At 36.0% G+C, this 22219-nt stretch overlaps 1 protein-coding gene across 1 annotated transcript in view; it reads right to left on the reverse strand.

The window, feature by feature from the left end:
* Positions 1 to 22219, reverse strand: part of CNTNAP2 (contactin associated protein 2) — a gene marked incomplete at both ends in the record, with an annotated part of 1153104 nt that overhangs the window by 1067941 nt on the left and 62944 nt on the right. The gene's annotated exons all lie outside the window — the stretch shown is intronic.

The following is a 22219-nucleotide window of genomic DNA, read 5'->3' on the forward strand; positions in this document are numbered from 1 at the left end:
AAACTACTTACATTAAGTATCTTGCTAAGTCTAACTTCAGCAAAAAGAAAACATGTGCTTTCCAGCGTATTTTCCCCTGTTCTCACTGAGTAACACAAAAATCTTCCACTTGAAATATTTCTTCATCAACTGTTCTTGGTGTACTGTTTGAGTTGCACCTAGCTACTTTTCTTCTTCTTCTTTTTTTTTCTTTACTTAGGTGAAAAAAAAATCCTATTTTGGATTATTATTTCTATTGCCTTGACCATCATTGCTGCATTTTGAAACCAAAAAACATTGACTGTACTTCTCAGACAACATATATTTGGCAGCAGTAACTTTAAATGAACTCTGTCATAAGTGGAAAACAGCACAGCTGAGTCCAGCAATGTAAAGAGACACAGAACATATGTATATACATCACAAAACAAAAACAAAACCCAAATCACAACCCTTCCATGTGTCCAGTACAGCAATATGTTTGATTAAACACATAAGAGTGCATTAGCATTTCATCACTAATGTTTTTAGAACCTTTCATGGGAAATAGACTAGAAGAGCTTCAGTGCATCAACCACACCAAGGGAGTTGGCGAAATAATTATTGGAATCTGCTGATATTTGAAATTGCAAGCTGGGGAACAGGGAGAGCAGAATGATTGATTTTCTTTATTAATAGTGGCACAGATATTGTTTTAATGCATCTTATCTTTATCCTAACCTTGGGATGTAGTGCAGCAGTCACAAGAAGCATTCAGTGTAACTGTATCATAAAATGTGTATTACATTGGTGACATGTAAGGTCAAATACTAAAGATGCATAGTATAATAATATAGCCAATATTTCAGAAGACAAGTTAATGTATGCCCTTTATTTTGCTCTACACTATTTCATAAAACCAATTTTCATTTTCATGCGCATGATGAATTGCAGGTTCTAAAAGTATTCTGACAACAATGAAGAGTACCTCTCCTTATTCTCTGGGAATTAGGTAATTTTTTTGATTGCTTCTTTATTTAAAAATATAACTCCTAGCAGTAAGCACTACCATTCATAAGTTATGTTCAAACTTTATTTATTTAAATTGTGTCCTGCATTTAAAAAAACAATATTCTATGCTTGTTCTCCTCAAGGAATTAAGTTTTATTACAAAGTATTTCTCCAAAACTAATAATAAATTATTACTGTTTATTACTGAATCACTCTGTGGAATATCTTTCTTAGCAGAACAGAGTGCCTTGCTCATTAATACTTCTCAGTTTTCTGCAAGTTTCTCTGAAAATAACAAAAAGGTAATTCATGGAACTCACTGGACCAAGCATGTTCAAAAACAAGACTTGCGTATGTTGTCAACCATTGGGTCAAAGTGAGGTTTCTTTGCTCTAGGTAGCAGAGAATCTAATTATTTTTATATCAAACATATGTAAAGAAACATCTATATGGTATCAGTAAAAACAGTAAAGAAACAGGATGCAGAAGTTGTTCAGAGGCTTTCATAACAGTTATGTTTCTTTCTCTATTTGCTTCACCAGCCATAAGAGTGACAGAATCTCAAGGCCTGTCATTGTGGCTTTCTTGATCTAGTAATTATGAACAGCTCTAGCATCTACATTTAGAGGGTCCTGAGAGGTGGGGGCTAGTCATGGTGTTATTTTTTTTTTTAAATGTTGTTTTTATCTATGTTTAACTTGCACAAAAGCAAAACTAAGAAATTTATGGTTATTTATTCATTTTATGATCTCAACTGTTTGCGTCAAACTAAAGGAAACACCAAAGGTAATCCAGATAAAGAAAATGAGACAAGAAGTTATGATGACCTCTGCACAGAGATTTCATGAACATATTCCAACACCTTCCCGTACACCACTATCTTAATTTGAACAGTGATCGGGGTAAGAGTCCTCTTTCTTCTTTAACATGTATTCCACAGACTTTATTGGGAGGATTTTTGCAATAACCTTTTTCCTAGATAAAACATATCAAGTATAAACAGATCTCTGCTATTTGTGTGCTTTGAAGTGCCATCTTTCTGTATCTATAAACAGCCCTCAAGGAGGCAAAGTTATGCCATGCAGGATAAAAATTTGAGAAACAGAAATGGTCATATTTCACATGATAATGTGGATTAGTGAACAACAGGAAAAAGCTTTAGCATTAACTCATAAAAATACTGTATTTTTAAAACAGACTTTAAATGCTAGTGATAGAAATATGCTGAAAAATGGGGGGGGGAGGAAGCTTCTAAAATTATTTTGCAAGCAAATCATGCATGAATATAATGCATAAAGTCATAAAGTTCTGTTCAAGAGTTTAATACATTGTGTCACCCACAGGTGAACTCATTAATTATGTAAAGACTACCAGGGCTTTGTTCACTTGACTTCTTCCTGAACTACTTGATGCCACTCTATGTAATTAAGCAATAGTATATATAGTGGCAAGGAAGAACTCGCACCACCAGTGCACAATACTATATCTGCTTTTGCAGTGGAGATTGATTTTTCCAAGTGCTAGGAATAAGCACAGGTATTTTATATAAATCTGCTTGCACTTCGAAGTTACGCACATATTACTGCTGATCATCCAAAACAAATAGTTATGAGGAAAGCTGGCAGAGATATATTACTTGCTTCTACGTTAGCAGTTCAGGCATAGCAAGGAAGCACACCCTGTGCCAGTAAGGAATAGCCTTGGGTGTGCTTGTGAGAGTGGTGCATCACCTAGGGCAGGCATGCCTCCAGCACCTGCTAAACAGCAGTGCCACATCCCCACCTGCAGTCACCAGCACTGCAGGTAAGAACCCATGATGCTGGCTCCCTGTAGTTCTTTTACCCTGTGTACCCAGTGTAGCAGGCACTGGCCTTCTGCTTCTCTGAAAGATAGTTTTATCCAACTTCACTTACAGGTACAAATGAAGTATAAACTAAGAAAGAGCTCACTGACAGCTTATTTTACCCAGCATGGAAAGACAGACAGCCATTCTTTAATAATTGCATGAACATGGTAAGATCAAGGATTCACTATATCTCAGTTCTCAATTTCACATCATCCAATTAGTAATCAGTTGTGTCATATTGCCATCTCCCCACTTCTTGATACAGATACAATCACAGTTAAAACCAGTTTCTAAAATACACTGAAAATCCAAGAGACTATCATAAGATACTATTCTTGAGAAGTTTTATATAGTGAATTTCTTTCTCACCCCTTTTGTTTTTTCAGCACACCTGCCATACTTCTGCACTACTACTGCAGAAACTCTTAGAATACTAAACTATGCTGTGAACTTCACAGAATGGGATGTTAGTCTGTTCACAACAGCATGTGTATAATTAAGGAATGCTTAAATTAAAGCACTGCAGTTCAATCAACATAACTGTCTGAAGATCAGATTGAGCTCTCAGTCTTGTTCCACCTATATTTTAAGCAAATAAAGCACAATGTAAACAAATTAGGGAAGATGTAACATTGTCCCCTGGTGCCATGCTCATTTGAATGAACACATATATTTACAGAGTGCATATTAGGCAAATCTCAAATGTGCCAGTTTGGTGGTTAGATTTGTTTTGTTCTGTTTCACTTGAAGTTGACTCCCCCTCATCTAAGCGATGCTGCTTCTGCAACACAAAAAGTAATCCAGGAGAACAACGTTCAGTGTGCTAGGGCACAACTACCTGAATAGCAGTTCTATTGGGTAGCTTATTTGGTTAAGTATTTATTTCTCAACAAAAACATAAAGTCGAAAATCTGTGTGTTTTACTCAAAAGAACAAATGTCATGGGAAAGGACTTTGTCCCTGGCCCTGCCCACCACTCCATGTTCAGGTTCTGTGAGAGAAATTCTACATTAGCCAGCACACTGAGCTGCCAGCTTTCATGTAATTGTAAGGATAGTGTGAAAAATGAGACCCTCCTTTCTTTTCTTCTCCCCTCCACAAAAAAACTTGCAAATAACAGAGGGCCTGTGGCATCACACAGGAGCATACCATTTGTTCATTTTGTCACCAAAGACCAGACAAGCTGAGGCAGAAGAATCACCTCATGTATTTCCAGTGTGGATCTGTTTCACAGTGTAAGTGGTATTTATGGTCTCAACATATATGGAATGTCTGTGAAATGCTTTAAGACCAAGAACTTGTAGCTGCAGGACCTAAGCAGGGAATGAGTAAAGTGTGAGGAAGATACGCTCTCCAGGAAAACAAAAATTGGTATGCCGACAGCCACTGGTTATTTTCTTTTGCATTTATTTGCATGCACATGTGTTTATTTATACCAAAGGAGATGGAAGAAATATTACACTAGATGATAATGATTTCAAGAGGGGGAGTGTTTCCTCACTAACAGACAGTATAGTGCCAAGATGAATAAACATCTAATCTCTACCAAGGACCCTAAAAACCACTAGTTTACCTGGAATAATTGAGATTATAATTGTTACTTCAAATAGATGTAATAAAAAAATGGTCCTCAGAAGTGATTGGCATTAAACATCCTTTGTAATGCTTAGCTGTCTATCACTCATGCATAGCACTAGTTGTCAATTATTAGTGCTTTGATAGCAACTCCAAATGGCTACAACTGTTAGGATGTTCTTTCTGTTCTGAGTAACCTGAAAGTATGATCAGGTTTCAGTGTTGTGGTTTTTGGTGTGAGGGTTTTTTTTGACCTTATGGCTTTGAAATATAGACAGATAAAAGAAAGCATAGGACAAAATCTACTTGCCCTCCATAATACCCTCATTTTCAGACAGGGGAAATGTGTAATATCTATTACACTAATCAACTCCAAAACACACTGAAAGAGACTCTTACTCATTTGATCCCCATTTATCTCTAAAAAAACTATGCTAAAGCACAAGCTATAGAGACAATGATCAAACAAGAAGCATATACAAGGCAAACAGTAGCAAGAGTGAAGCATACGAAAAGTTGAGCAACTTTATTTGAAGGAGAAAAGCAGATGGCAGAGTAACACAAGTCTCAGTATTGAGAATGTTTTTGTTCATCTTTATGTGTAAGGTGATTTGAAAGAGCTCCAGTGTGACAAGATGGCAAAACACACCTATCAGGCAAAAGCTGTGCCCACTCAAAAAAAACCCTGAAAGCAAACACAAAGAAACCTCCCTAAGCTGTAGCAACATGGACAGGGAGAAATTTGTTAAAATAGGCCAGTGATTAGAGAAATCACTGTATGAATATGAACACTTGCTGCAATTTAGTAGTTAAAGATGGATGTTAAAGAAAGGAACAAGAAGAAATTTATACCACTGCATGTACCATTTTTACTCTGATCACAGACCCTTTTATTTCTTTTTTTTTTCTAACTTCAACATTGCATTAGATTTTTCCTTTCATCTACACACAAAAAACACTCTTCCTCAATACATGAAACTGTCAGTGTGTTCTTCAAATATTTGTTTTCTTTCAAAAAGAAGCAAAAGGTTTTTGTAATACAGCTTGTAAAAAACAAAAAGTAATAAGCAAACACCCTTGGTTAAAACAGTTTTGCTATTTCTACTTAAATATAAACCCATAGAGTTAAGTAAATGATTATGCACTTTAATTTCTTGGCTGTCCTACTGTCCTTAATAGACTAGCTAAGACCTCAGTAACACATGTTATTTGTGGACTGTGGAGTGCAGAAGCAGTTCTTAGAAGCCAGCCATTCTTTGTCCAATCTTAATTGCAACTGCAAAATCCATAAAACTGTCACAGTATGAATTATATTAAGTTGAGCTGCTATCATATGGTAGACTATATTCAGCAAGCCTTTGACCACTTGCAGTTCTTTCATATGTTGAGTTACATTTCCATACCCAGACTGTTGCTTTTGTATATTCTGCTTCAAGACTCATTGAAGAGCTCCTCTGTTCCAAGTAGGTGCCAGAAAATGACAATCCATCAAGACAGAGAGCATGAAATGAGTGCTATCCTGCTGTCACTCCTTATTATCTTTATCTTTTTAAAGAAAACTTGCCCTTAACTGTTAATTGCATTTCCATTAAGAAACATGCACAACTCACTATGATTCCTGTTAGCCATTAGCTGATGTGATCAGAAATTAAGAGGAATGCTAGGTATTGCATCTTAACAACATGTCCATACTGCCACAGACAAATTAGCTGATAAGGTTAGTCATTTCAACTTGAAAGACAGACTTTGGTTGTATGAATAGGGTGATACAAGCATGATTAAATTCTGATGTTTGGTGTCTGCTCTCCATTCAAATTGTTTGCAGTGAAAGCATAAAAGCTCATTTGAAGATGCCTTTTAGGAGAAAAAAGGGCTGGATTGTGTGACTGGCCCAGTAGACCTAAATTCTAGACCCTGAAACTGTGTGTCTCTTGGCCTTTATATATATATATCTATTTTTAGATAAGTAAAATATTTGAAAACGCACTGAAACTACAGGCAACTCCAAGAATGAACTTCAGTCTATAAAGTGAAATAATAAAAGAAACCCTCCACGATAATGAGTTTCTTTCAAACAAGCAAACAAACAAAACAACCCTGGACTTTTAATTAAAAAAACAAACTCTTGTTTTCAGTGATGAAGTACGGACAGCTGTGAAATAACAGGGTAGACGTTCCCAAACACACAAACATTCATTTAGTTCTCAAAATGTAAAGAGCTCCATCACTTGTACAGTCAAAAAAGACTGAGCAAAGGAATTTGGCATTCCCCTTTGCCTACCCTCAAAGGAGAAAGGAATGTCCACTTCTGCGATGCTTTTCTGGTAGTCTTTGAGTTACAGCTACTGCTTCCCCAGACAACAAGTGAAGGACAGTAAGAGTCCCAGATGGTTTACATGGTTTAAATACCATGAACAAACCTAAACACTGTTTGCCTCAGTTTATTACAAAACTGGATGCATTAGGTAAGTTAGACGAACTAGCCATTGTCCCAGCTTTAGCTGATACTTTAAGAGAAGCTAGCTGATAGTTTGAAGTTACTGTCCTTTTCTGAGATCGTAAGTCATACAGACTAGATTTTTATATTATTACACTTTTTTATATTATTACACTTCCATGTCTTTTTAGACAAAAGAAGAACTAGACACCTAAAAGCAAAAAGTAATGAAGCAAAACTTATCCGTCTGTTACACCTGATTAGACTAGAAGACCCTTGAGCAGAAGTGGGTATCAAAGAGGGAACAGGAAGGGAGAAAAAGACAGAAGGCAGTCCAGCTTTTAGCTCTGTTTTAGCTCACTCTCATTTTTTAATACGTTTTAAAGAAGGATGCACAGTTAAAGCAAATCAGCTGTGCAAGCATGAAACATTAACATAAAACTTAAAGTACAAATCTAACACCTCTGGAAAAAAAAAATCAGCTATGAAGCAATTAAACTTCAGTACAATCTAATACAGGGTCAAAAAAAACCCAAACAACCCAACAAATAAAACCTGACACAAACCCAAAACCAAATCACCAACCAAAAAAAAGTGACATTTTACAGCTTTAAGCTTTCAAGTTAAAAGTTCTCAAGTCTAGCTAGACTTAAGTTGTAACAATTATCACTTGAATTATATAAAATGTTTGGGTTTAAATTAATAGTTACGTACTTTATTTCTTAAGATCCAAGTTATACTAGTAGGACAGAAGAAATGTAGTTGAGCTTGTTTGGATAAAATTTTTAGTACTTAACATCAAGAGATCCTTCTGATCTTCCTATAGTTGCTTTAGAAAGGCAAATGATCTGTTAAATATATATACTACTGAAATTGTTAAGACAGTGCCTGGCTTTTAATTGCAAGTGTAGAATGCAATGTATCATTTACTGATACCTTAACTAGCAAGTGTTAAAAAAAGAGGAAAATATATGTATTATGTTAAATAATTCAATGTAAAATAATAATGAGGTAAAATAACGGAACATTTTTTTTTCATCAGAATAATTTTAGCGTCAAAAATAAAAATTAATAAACATTTCCATTGTGCTGTATGTTGGATCTGGCTATCTCATGCTGCTAAGAACAACATTATAACTTGGAAAAACAGTCTGGAAAAAATACCTCTGTAGCTGTCTTGAGAGAAAAAAAAAACAACTATGAATGGAAACAAGCCATTAAGCCACTTACGTCAAACTTGAGAAAAATAAAACCATATTATTAACCTCAGATAATTATGAATGCCTCTTTAGTTTATAAATATTTCCACATAACGAAAAATTAAGAAAAATAGTGAAAGCAGGATTTCTAGTAGTTTAGTACCTCTGGGTGTATTTAGTTAAGATTTTCAAGACCTTTCTAGTTCAAAGAAATACATCCTTCTGTGTATCATTGTCTCTTAATGGCAAATTTTAGAAATGAAAATAATATCTGCTGAAGATAAAGGTATATTACTCTGTAACTTTATCTGGTTGTGGATCAGAAGGACTCAACAACTGTTACCTTTGTCTTCATTTTCCTTTTCAAAAAATAAATGTTTTGCACAGTAATAATCTTGTAGCCTAATGCACTATTTCATCTACTTTCTTTTCAGTTTCCCTTTGCCTTGAATAATTGAGACTTAATATAAACAAGTTTTGATATTAAGAAAACTGTAAACATTATACAGAAATTATTATCTTTAAAAAAATACCTGATGTTTTGCTTCCTTTCTGAAAGAACCGATGTATCACAAAGAAGCCCTTCGCTCAAGCTTACTTCTCTTTTGAAGCTATGCAACTGTTCCAAAAGAGTTCATTCTGCTCTTATTTATACACTATGAATGTACCAGTACATGCTCTTTACAAAGATTCCCTTTGTCAAAATTCAGTGGTTTTGTGAACTTTTTGAATGTAACATCTCTAAATAATAAATTATCACAACAATTCATTCTTTTCCTTGTAGCCAAGTGTGCCCTGATCAATGCAATCCACTTGTAAGCCAACCATGTCATGGCAATACTCTTGGAATCTGGAATTCCTGTTTGAATTCAACTTACTAAGCCTTTGCAATGTACCTAAACACTTTTTTAAACACTTTTATGACATTTTAAGGTCGTAACTCTAACATGTTACTGCCATTCTTTAAAGAGATCTTAAAATGAGCAGTATATTCCAAGCTCATCGCTGTCTAGTGAAAAGGGAAAAACCCCAAGAGACCCTGGATTCTAGAGAACATAATTATCCAAAGAACAGCATTGGTTACAGGAAGCTCTGCATATGTTACAGATAAAATGCCACGACTTTAACATCTCAATTAGCCTAAACTAAAATGACTACAGATCCCATCTGCTTTTTCAAAACCACACAAATCAATGAAAATTTATTTAAAATCGGATTTCTCTCGTCTCTGCTACCTATATATTGAGAATTAAGATTGCTAAGAACTGTTGTAATCAAAGATGTTTAAAGAATCCAGGAGAGTTATAGTTTGAGAGAATGAACTATGGGTACCTGAAGGACAAACAGTAGAGGCACTTTATTCTTCTAGAGCAACAAAGAATACTTAGAATTAGAAACTTTATGAAAAGAAGAATTGAATGACTTTACAGCAGTTTACTGCTTATTTAGGAGTATATTGCTTCATTTCTTCTAGATTCAGGATATAAACATTGTTTTCTTCCTAAAAAAAACCCAACCATGCTTCCTTTACAAGTAATCATTCTTTCCATCAATACCAACAGCAGAACCTTTTTTCTCAAGAAAACCAAAATAAATCTTAATTAATACGTTCACTGAAATGATTTTTGCATTTTCTTAATGCATTTCGTATAAATACCAATTTTTCCATTTGAATGTGGCTATTCTAATTGAATACTTCATATTTTTTTCCACTTGCAATGTCAGTTGTAAGAATCACCTTTTTTTCTGGAAGAAAATTTCATTATTGAAGAATTTATATAATATAGAATTATTTATTTGTCTTTTCTTAACCATGAATCCTGCAAATCCTACCCAATGACAACCCAGTTTTTGGCAAGCCTTTTATAGGCCAGTATGTGCAGTTTCATTTCAAGTGTAACTTCCTTTTACCTTCAAATACTAACACAAATAAAAATACAAAAATATCATATATATGTATCTATGTGTATTGTTACTTATGAACATGCTGAAGATTTTAAATGGTTCTAAAAGCCAGGATACTTGCTATGCACAGTAATTATGAGTGCCTCGAGTCTTTAAAAGAGCTTTTGTTATATATGACACGATATTAGGTTATATTGAGAATATGTTTGGGTTTTTTAATAGAGAATCTAACACATTTTGTAGAAGAGAAGAATATAAGGATAAATCTTTTCACCATGGATCTGAAGCTGAAGCTGAAGTAATGTATTGGTTAACAGTATACCTATTTTCTGTTAACAGAGAATTTCAATATTGGTTCAGAGTAGGAGGGAAGGGAACAGTTACTGGTTTTGTAGAAATGGTGCCAACAGCTGTCACCAAGACTTAATCCTGCAAACTGTAGTCTATGCACGGTCTCTACAGGCACCCTACGTTCTTCATGCAGAGTATTCAAATTAATTTCCAACACATGCCTGAAAATTAAAAAAAAAGAAAAAAAAAAAAGCAGCACCTTACATTCCTGCTTTTTCTTTACTTTCAGTATGCTGGCCTTCAAACTATGAGATCCAGAAGACAACAGAATTCCAACTCTCTGTTTTAGAGAAAGCACACCCAGGGCTGCCCAGCTCAGATGCTGAAAGTTAAACAACTTGAAGTTCCAGGTTTATGGAGATTCTAAAAGGGAATCAGTTTCTCTTTTCCTCACAGATTAAACTTCAAAAACTCAATGTTCAGAGCACAAATTTAAATTAGAAATGAAGTTATTTCTTCTAGCAATAGTGTAACGTTTCCCTATTTGCAAGGAAGGGGGGGGGGGGAAACCCAAAAGTTGTCATACCATGAATATACATTAGCTGCCACACTATCAATATTTTAAAAGTAGAAAAAGGAAAAAGAAAATAGCTGTTCAGCAGTGCTGCCTACAGTAAATGAGAGATTCAGACTGCTATCTCCATAAGCTCCTTGTTATCTTTAATTTTGGTTTTTGCACAGGCCACTATTGTCTTATTAGCTATTCACATCATGGCAGTGAAATCCCACCTGTTGCTTTGCCAAGACTTTGGATGTAAGCAGCAGGAGCTCAATGATATTACAAACATGGGAATATGTAAAGTTCCTGCGCATACTAACACTGAAAAAAATGAAGAGCAATCCCACACCAGAAATCTAGCTACTGATCAGACCTCACCTTGAAGGAGTTAAAAAAAAATTAAACACAGAGTTTTGCAAGTGCCTGATGCTTTTGTACAACAGTATCTGCAACACTGATTTGTCAACTGTGTGGGCTGAACATGATAAATTGCTTGCTTGCTAAAACTCAAGAGTACTGACAAGGAGTTTGGCCTCAGGACATTGTTTATTTCCTACAAAAGCTTTAGAAGGCCTTTATATGTGCTTTGTCAATCAAACATGTGCCAGGAAATCACTGTGCTGAATACTAATGAAGAAACTAATCCTTTGCAAGAAATGTGTGCAACATCCCCCAATTACATATCCACCATCTATGATTCAGTTGAACTTGAGCTCCTAAATTGCATGTCATCCAGGGCCAAACATTTCAGTTCCTCAGGAAAAAAAAAAAAATCATCTTTCATGTCAATGACAGGTTTGTCTGTGAAAAGATCTAGATGAGAACTTCAGGTAATAATTAGCCATACCTTTTATTTTTGTTTCAGTATCTTCTAGTCAATAGTATATGTGATCTAAGATTTTCACACCTGTCAGGATTATGTTAATGATAAATTCAAATGTAGATAAGCAGCACAAAAGCCTTACAATAATGTTGCCATGCAAAAGTAGTCCATGTATTATGAAGACCCATAGCACACCAAAACTAGCAACAATCAGGAGCGAAGAAAAGATGTAAAAGATACTGGCATGTGGCTTCCAAAGCATCTTAGCAAAAATCTCAAGATACCAGAGAACAGAATACACAAAAGAAAAAGCAAAGGAGACAGAATCTCTACCACAAAAGCCCCAAATATTATAAATGTCTTTAGATTAAAAATATTTTTAATTGTAGAAAAACCGAAAGACTGCTGCTGGAACTTTAATTAAGGTATCTTCTTTTTTATTATTGCTTTTAATTTTTAAAATTTTAATAATTTTCAAAAGTTCATTCAAAACTGCAACTGCTAAGAATCTCAGATAAACAGAAGATTTCCAATATTTCTCTTTATCACTTGGCTATACAAAGTTAAGCAGAAGAGAGAAAAAGCATCCTTCACAACATGGAGGGGTCAGACTACTGAGAGTTAAGCAGAAAAGTTAAGTAGAAAGGTTTAAATCATGAAGAACACGAAACATTACAAGAAAAGAATGCATAATGGAAAGACAGATTATCAGGTAAGCCAGTTACCTGTTTTTTCATTGTGCATAGGAAACTTGAGACAGAAGACAACACATCTACTAAGGAAAAACTGGTACAGACAATATCTCACCACTTGCATGCAGAAAAAATAAGATTCAGTCACGAATGCATACTCTTTCAAAAAAAAAAAAAATGAAAAACCTATCCAGAAAATATTTGCAATGGTCTGTGTATATGCCCAGACAGAAACAATGGTATTTAAGCTGTTCTTCAGTCTATAGACTTGGGCAACTGGAAAGTAGGTCATTGTGGTCAGGACGGTACAGGAAAGAGGAAGGATACAAAGTTATATTTCTGTCTCGATAGGAAGGCAAACACTCTACTGACAGAACAAAATCTTTATTATGATCTATAACTGAAGAAGAACCTGTTATATTAAAAGAAGTCAATGGACAGGGTGATGTGCCTTCACCAAGACAGCTCTTTAATACACTATAGTAGAGCCTGGTATTATGAATCTCATGCCTCAGGAACACTTACATTAATAGTGTGAAATGTCAAATAGCTATCTGCCAGGTGTGAACCATTAGGTCTCTGTGATTTGGTGCACTCTGATACATCCATTTGATGCAGGGTGCAAATGTAATCAACTTTGATTATGATGTGCTGCAGTGGGCACTTTGGAAAAGGCTGATTTATTTTTAGATGACTGCATCTCTTGAACCATTAGAGCTCTCTTGTTGAAAATCACTTTGTGTAACTAGTATTGGAGTGCCATTGATACATAACTATCATGTGTAGTTCCTACATATGAGGCCTAAAATGCAGTACTGATGTGCTTTAATTTTTCTGAGGGCTCCACTTGAATAGCATTTATAGCCACACAGCATGGATCATTTATTAATTTACATAATGCATCTGACCATTTAGTATATCTTTAAAAAGGGGTATTAATGTGAGATGTTATGGACCAAATGAATTCCTGCATAGATGCACAGAAAACAAAGTTCTACTAGCAATTTGCTTGGCTCTATTTTCGAAGGACCTTGCGGCATTTTTAATAAAAACTTAATACCTTCTTGGTGGATTGTATAAACAAATCTTGCTGCCCAGTAACTAGCCCATTAAAACTCTTCCCAACACCAAGATGTGAACAGAAGAGTGCTCAGGGTGATGCAGATTGTGCCAAAGTTGCTCTCTGCCAGCTACTGCAGTCCTCCCATGTAGCAACCTATGAACTGGGTCACAGGAGAAAATGGCAAGTACACAGTTTTGAAATCACCATGAGACACCAATCTTTCTGCTTGGACATAAGCTCCCTATAGCCATAAGCACACACCCTCAGCTTTCAGGGCAGACTTGTTCTTAGAGACAAAGGTGGTAGAAACTCATCACTGCTCTATGAGCCCTCCTCTTCTGTCATGCTGCAGTACCACAATAGGTGTGAGTGCCACCATGCAGAGAGAGAAAAATATTTGCTCCATAAATTGAAAGTCACTGTAAAATATTTCTAGATCTGTAAGAATGAGATCATCAAAACAATCTGAAGCTTACTTTCTATCTCACTGAACTTTTTAGATAAAGACTTACTTGCCATCTCACCAGCATTTCAGAAAAAAGACATATTATTATATTAAAACTAGGTAAGAGCTCATGTGATCTCTGATTTCTGGCTTTCTGTTAAACTGAATTATGGAACATGCCCATCTTACTGGAAGAGATTAAAAATTATCAAAAGATTTTTCAACATGAGGAATTAAGAACATCCTTTGCCTGCAAAGAATGATGCATGAGTAGAACAGATTTCGGTAGCATTTTGTACTTCTGTAAAATATTCAAGCCCTCTAGTTTACAGTTGCTGAGCATCAAGATACACTTGGGAAATGAAGCTCGAAACTCTTATGAGGTAGAAGAAAAGACTTTCAGAGGCATTTCACAGGAAAAATTCAACAGTGTTTGGTAGAACATGTGGTTAGGAAAAGCAACTCAAACACAGTATTAAAAAACCCCAAAAACAACACAAACACATTATTACTAAGCAGAAAATCCAGAAATTGATATTATCCATTATTGTTAGGATGTCTTCTGCCATTTATTTATAGTCAGCTTCCCTTTTATACTCTCACTGTGAGAGTAGCCATGGCTTTGTTCAAGGGCTGTGATGAAACAGCAAGGTAAATGCACATTCTTTCACAGAATCATAGAATTGTAGGGGTTGGAAGGGACCTCGAGAGATCATCAGGTCCAACCCCCCTGCCAAAGCAGCTCCCCAGCTCATATTGCACAGAGAGGCATCCAGATGGGTCTTGAATATCTCCAGAGAAGGAGACTCCACCACCTCCCTGGGCAGCCTGTCCCAGGGCTCTGTCACCCTCACTGTGAAAAAGCTCTTCCGCATGTTGGTGCGGAACTTCCTGTGCTCCAACTTGCAGCCATTGCCCCTTGTCCTGTCTCCACAGACCACTGAAAAGGGGCTGGCTGATTCCCCCTGCATCCCATGCTTAAGATACTTATAGACATTAATTAGATCCCCCCTTAGTCTTCTCAAGACTGAACAGCCCCAGCTTGTTCAGCCTCTCCTCATAGGGGAGATGCTCCAGGCCCTTAATCATCTTCATAGCCCTTCTTTGGACTCTCTCAAGGAGATCCCTGTCCTTTTTATACCTGGGAGCCCAGAACTGGGCACAGGTATGTCTTCTTCCTTTCAGGAGAAGACATACCTGGATGGGGTAACAAAAGTGTGATTCTCAGAGACAGAAGTTATCCAAGAAAATTTTCATACACTCATTGTATAAATTTCTCTGAGCCTGTTTCTTTCCTCCTATGAGGAAAGGCTGCTAGATTTTGCTTCCTCTTAAGTAGGTACCTGTGGGGAGACCACTGCTGAAAACTGTTTTCCAGTTTCTAAACTTTCCTGCCTTTGTTGCATCTGGCTTACTTCCCAGAGGATTTCCCTAAATTTCAGAGGAAGAAGTTATGACAGCTTTTAAACAGGTTTCAGATGTTTAGTCTGTTTATAATTCTTAAATCTCATTTTTTAAACCCAATTAAATAGCCACCCTCAGGTACTTATTATTTTGGTTATTAATTCCTTCTAGATCACCTCTGTGGACAGGGTCTTTGGGATTCATTATAAATTGTCTGCTGATCTTTCTCAGGTCGGCTCACATTTTGTTTGAAGTAACCCCATCCAGCGTTTCAAATAGTAGAAGTAGTTTAGTGTTATGAAAAATAAAACTATTTAAACACTTAGATGGCCTCCTTACAATTCACTGATCCATAAAACATCAAGAAAGAAGGCTGATTTTCAGCCTTTGTAAGAGGAAACCGATGCTCCTGTCAACCTCAGTTTATCTGTGGCCTAATTGGACAGCTGGCACTTCTTGAATAAAATAGTATCCAGCTGACAGCATCATCCTACAGCTCAATGTTCAAAGCTGTTATTCATTTTAATAGTTTCAGACTTCTGGAGGTTCCAAGTTTTCAGCCTAATCCTGATTCCTATTATGTTACAGAGATAGAACAAGAGAGACAGAAAATTTCTCTTTTTAACACCCCACCATTCACTTTTGCCCAGTGAATCCTTATGTTTTTATTGGAAAGCTGGAACTTCAACAATCCTGGATTTACCTGCTTTGATAGGCAAGAAACAGCTGCTTCCTCAGACAAACGAAAAACGTGTTTGCAGCCCAGCGTTAACCGAAGCTGCAGCTGGCTGCCTGGTATTTTGTTCCCAGATCTACACCTGGGATTAAATTTATCATTTTCATAACCCCAAGGAATTATTAAGAAGCTTAATCCCAGATTTAGATCCCTTACATTATTCAACAATGAAAATAAGGCACATCTACTTAAAGTTAAGAAGTTTAAATACAAATAGCTTGCTGGTTGTATATCACTGAGATAGGCTTACAGGCCAAAGAACTCAAAGAGGAAGGTCATGGCGTAAGTGGGAAGAGGAGAAGAAGGCTCCTTTACAGTGCCTCTTTGTAAAACCAGGCCTGAAAACACTGGAAGGGGAAGAAAAAGGAGAGAGGGTAAATGCTACCATAGTTTTTATCCTCCTGAAAATGTTATTCTTATAAAATTCTAAGTGCTCCCTCAGTTTAAGGTTTTGAAGAATGAGGACTTTGAAGAATAGAAAGATGCACCAAACAGAGAAAAAAAAAAAGAAAAAGAAATAAAACCAGGTGTCTGCTATTGCAAATTCTCTTAAAGTTCAGCATGTCAACATGGAAACTCAGAGATATTAAAACACTATCCCAAACAATTCCCACCAAAATAAGGAGTAATATATTAAATAGCACAGCAGTTATCACAAAATCATACTAAATTCTGATAATTTTTGCCAAGTAATTTGGGAAATAAGAATTTGTAAATCAAATTGATCACAAGCTCATGTTAAAAGCTGCTCTAGTTCTTACATGCCGCACAGATCTCCAGTTTTGTAGCATTAAGAAAGTAATCCAGATATTGTAAAGAAATCACATTCACAACAGGCAGTATTGATGACCCTTGCTCATCTCAACAAAGAACACCTTGTTTTGAGCTCTTTCTACTTATTATTTTCAGGTTGATTTTTTTTTAGACTAATCTACACTCAAGCTTGAGCCCTTCCTGATCTAGGTTCTGCCCCATTTCCTGCACAGATGGACAGTCACTATCAGCCGCATTAGCAGCACTCAACAAACTACTAAAGCCATGGGGCCTGGCAATGTGTCTCTGCATAACCTTCCACTACTAAGAAACTAAATGTTTGTCTTCAAACATCACTAACCACCCCTAACTTAGGTTTCCAACTGCACTATGGCAAAAGTCAGTAAAGCCAGTTTTCTAAAATCAGCTAATAAACACTAAAAAAAAAATGCTAGTGGCAATCTTCCTGTATGCATAATTCCTAAATCATGTGTGTATATATATGTATCTTTTTAAAACAGTATGTACAATTTACTGTCAATAAACAGGTCAGAAACTGGATTTAAGAGAGCTCAAGTTATAAATCAATTGAAAGACGTCAATTAACAATCTGCGGAATACTAACTGTTAAAAAGAAACAAAGCTCTGTGAAACCTCGATGTTGTCTTATGCACAGTCAAAAAATCCACTGCTTGCTTTCAATCTTAAACAGGAAACAAAAAAAAATACCTTCAATCTAAAAGCTCGACCCTTACTGACCCCTGGCATAATATACTGAAAGCACAGCACAGCAATGCAAAGCTCTCATTTCAAGGAAAAGACAAATAGTTCTACATTCCCTCATATTATCAGAATGTTTACAGTTTGTAAGGCTGAAAAATTAGGGGAAAAAACCCTCCCCTAACCTTTGAAATGGACCATTGTTATTCACAGTAACACCTGCATGCCTCAGTTTACATCTGCTGGCCACATGTGGCAGCCAGCCCATTTTTGGTAGACAGTGTATAACCTCTGTTTTGCAAATGCAAGACCAAGCCAAGAGGAGATTGAAATAAAAATCAAAGTCAATTGTCTGGCATACAGAAACCACTTGGATAAGGTGGCACTGACTCAGATGGGAAAAGACAAAGTGCTGTTTTAAGTTTTAGACTGTAGAAATCTTTGGAAGCACAGCTATTCAGAGCAGAGAAGTGGGATTGGGTTAAGAAAAACTATGTTTTTCATTAAAACCAATGTGATAACAGATTGTATTTGTGCAGTTGATTTGTTTGGGAGAGAATTTCGAAGACTACAGTGACAAAATTGGGAGGGAAAAATATCACATGAAGTGTGACCCAGTTCCAGAGTTTTAGAACTTCTCAGGGTGGAGGTGGAGGCTTGTGCCATACTCTTCAGCAGGCAGAAAAATGAATCTGAACTCAGGCTTTTGGCCTCACTGATAAACCACAGTGGTCACTACAGTATCCACCTTACTGAATAATGAGTTTGAGGGCACTGTTTATGTTTTTTCCTTCTAGAGCACTTTCATCATTACATAAAATATAAAAGCAACTAAATACTTATTGACAGAAAAAAAAAAAAAAAGAGGACCAGAATAACTTCTCTAGATGATGATTTAACATTAATGTTGGAAATGAGATACTTGGACTGAACTGTTTTCACAAAATAGAGAGATTTCCAGTAACACATCTCAGTGTCCTGTAGCTTGCTCACTAAAGTTATTACTAGCAATTTTCTTCATTTCTTATCGGCATAGTAAATAAGCAATGCTTACTTTATTTTGAAAGGACTTCTTCTAAGGGGGAGAAAAAAAAGAATTGTCAATCTAAGAAACTACAGTGAGCAATGATAAAGCAGAATCATTAAAATGATTTGGCTCTTAACTTCTGGATCCCTTGAGCCCAACAGAGGGGCACAAATGAAGAGGACAAAGCAAGCTTGAAGCCAGATGTGGGCAAGAAAAGTATTAACTATTAACTATTGTTATTATTTTACTGAAAAGCTGAAAGTTGGATTAGAAAATAGAGATTCTTTACCAAGCTTTCCTTCTATGCACTCAAGTGATTCACTTGGATAATTATTTATCCCTTCCCCTGTGCTGCAGAAATATTTTGGATACAATTAAGTACAAAGACCTGCTGAGTATTTAAAAAAAGTCCCATTGTAATGCATAAAAATAATGAACAAAAGAATGTTGTGCCACAACGACAACACAAAAGATCATGAGAAGGAAAAAAGCATAGAAATTCTATAGCATTTATAAAATTGGTCAAGTTGGAAGAACTTTATGAAGAACTGCAGTCTTTGATAACACTGAATATCAGTGCTGTTCCCAATGCACTTAGGATCCAGGCATCCAATCCCAGAACCACATTAGCTTTAAAGAGGCTGTAAAATCACCTAGTTCAGCCCCATCCCTCGCTCCCTCCCTTCCTCCCTTCCCTATATTAGATTGTTTTGTATGATTTTACACTACTACAAAGATTTAAATATTGAAATATTAAGAATTCAGATGCTTTCCAGAATGGCACACTGGGGGTGGGGTGGAGAGGAGGATGGGCATGACACAAAAATGATCTAGTATGCTTGTCTAATCCTGTCTTATTTCTTTATTTCTTTTACTGTTTTCCTTTCCTTCTTATTCCATGTGGCCACCAACAAAGCAATTTTATGGTCCATAAAATTAATGCATAGGCATATAGCCCCTTAAGTTTCATGTATGTCATTAGGGCTACTTATCTGCTTGGAACTAGGTCAAATGCTCTGCTAGAGCAAGATTAGATTATTTGGAATTTTATGAGATATTTCAGTATATAAGCAACATACAAAAAAGGACTTATCTGAACATTACATCAAACAGTCTAAATATGTGGTTCAGAGTTCATAAGCTCCTGACAGCAGAATTATGGTCCTTGTTTAGAACACTTCTGTATATTATAAAAGACCATTAACAGTTACAGTGCTATATAAATGATAAATGATGACACAGAACACGAAGTGCCCATATTTATGCCAACTTATTTAGTCAGGATGATCGAGAACGATAGCATAAAAAAACCCCACTGAATATATGTAATTATAATGAGCTATTCACAATCAAAAACATGTCCTTATTAAAATCTGTCATCTAAAACTATATTTATTTTCACTCTTAGAAAAATATTTACAGTTCTTGACAGTTAATTCTCCATTTACAGATTATCAAGCTGTGTGACCACTCCAAAGCCTGTAGTTAAATATAAGCAGCAGAACTTTATATATCAATATTTGGCAACTCCAGTAAACACACAAATATAAGGTGGATATGAGAACACGAAAGTTTTATCTTTCTACCCTTCACAGTCTGAGGTTCTGAAGATGCACAGAAAAGGTGAGAACACGGTTTAAGCACAAGATAGAAATCCAAAACACGTTTTCCCATCATCTGCCAAGGACTTTGCATTCAACTAACGTCAAAGTACCTAACCAGCAAACAGAAATAATACTATTTCGTTATCTTTGCGTATGTGTGTGTGTGTATTTAATGAAAATATGAGGCACTCATATTTTATGTGTTTCTATGTGCTTTGTGTTTCTATGATGTCAGCACCATAGAAATACCAATAAATTGCCTGTTAGGAATTCATCCTACCATTACTACTTTCCCTTTTTTCTTAATTTCTTAAACCATTCTTTTCAAAGGCTTGCCTCCACTATAGGTCTGCTAATGAAAAGTGAAAAGAGACAGAGCCAAGCAAAGAGTGAAGCTGTGATAAAGCACAGCAGCTGCAAAGATGAACAGTGGTCTAGCTGGTACAGACGACATTATTAATTTACTGAAAGAACAGAATTTAGAACGGAAATAAGGAATTATCTGTCATCCTTGTATCATTCATCAGCCATATGTTACTCTGACAGCACCTGGTTTTCAGCAAGGTTCCCCTTTTTTAATCAGGTTTGCCAGCTAGTTTAAATTGAGGCACAAGTTCAAGTGACCTGACCAAGAACAGACTGTAAAGTAGTAGTTCCATGTGAACACAAAGCCAAGACCTCCCTGGATAGCTGTGTTCAGTCTAACCTTCACTTGCTCCAAGGCATTTGATGGTGCCACAGGGAGCTCACGTATACCTTTCCCAGTTATTACGTAAAAATCTCAGCAGAGTGCTATCTGGCATGCTTGATGATATGCTGAACTGTGGCTTAAGAATGAGTGCTAATCAAAATGATTGCTGAAAAGTGAGATCATCCCTTCTCCCATACTCTTTGTTCAACATACTCCACACTAAGGGCATTAGAAATAATCTGACCTTCCCGAGTTCAGATACTCACTTTCCCCAATGCCCATAAAGAAAAAAACAGAATTTCCAGAAGTAAGGGCTCACAAGCATAAATTCCTGTAGTTTTATACCTACTGTTAGCAGTGATGTAGTTGTCTGATAACTTCCAAAATCACTGCTTCATGACAAAGCATACACGTTAGGATCCCTAGCCAGGCAAAGCCATGAGCTGGTCTTGTTAGATCTTTTACTTACACGGAGTGCCCCAAAGCAGACCAAAAGGCTTTTAAAATCAAATATAGCTTGGTTTTATTGTCATTAAAATCAGGGTACATCATTCTTTAGGTGCAAACTTAAAATTACTACCTGAAACTGCAACAAAATGAAGGCGCTTATAAACAACTGCTTTCCTGCCCACTTGTAGATATAACACTGCTTTCAAGCTTGATTTGACCTGACTTTCCAACCTTGTGAGCAGCAAAATCCAGCCATGTGTTTCTACTGCTTGTCTCTTTTGAGATCTGTTTACCTGCTTCTTACATGTGCATAACATTTCCAACTCTGCAGCTTTTGCCTTTTCCCACAAAACATGTAAAACCAAACATGCAAAACCTAGAAAAAGGAAGAGCCCAAACACATCTCTTTTAAAAGGGCTCACCTACCCCACTTACATTAAAGGCAAACGTCACAGGTGTTAACAAGTTGCCTTAGAACACAGTGTTTGATTTACTACTGCTTGAAAATATTTACAATTCTAATTTACATTCCTAATGCAATAGAAAAATAATCATGTGCAGCTTGACTGAGGCATTTATTTTTACCTCAATCTATATGTAATAACAGTGGATTTATCTATGATGTTAATTATTCATTTTGTATCTATATGACTCTGTGGAGATATATATCTGATATGTAGAAAAACCTAACATTAACTTTACATGAACCTTAATTACAGCTTGAAGATAAACATTATTTATTTTAATTCTTCAAATACGTCTTAGCTATGCTGCAGCATATTTAAAGTCTCCCCATTAACAGAACTGATCTAAAAGTACATTGGAAGAGGGATTATATTTTATTAATACAATAAAACTGCATATTTATAGTAGAATACATTGTAAAGTGTAACTCAATTGCATCTAAATATTACCCATAATATATCTCACTCACCATGTTTGGCTTTCCAGCAGAGTTCAAAATACTTGGTCACTGGCAAAGTGACTGACTGATCATTTTCATATACTTTATAATCTGTCACAATATACA

This window comes from Gallinula chloropus, assembly GCF_964237585.1.
Source record: "Gallinula chloropus genome assembly, chromosome: 2".
In the NCBI taxonomy this organism is placed as follows: Eukaryota; Metazoa; Chordata; class Aves; order Gruiformes; family Rallidae; genus Gallinula; species Gallinula chloropus.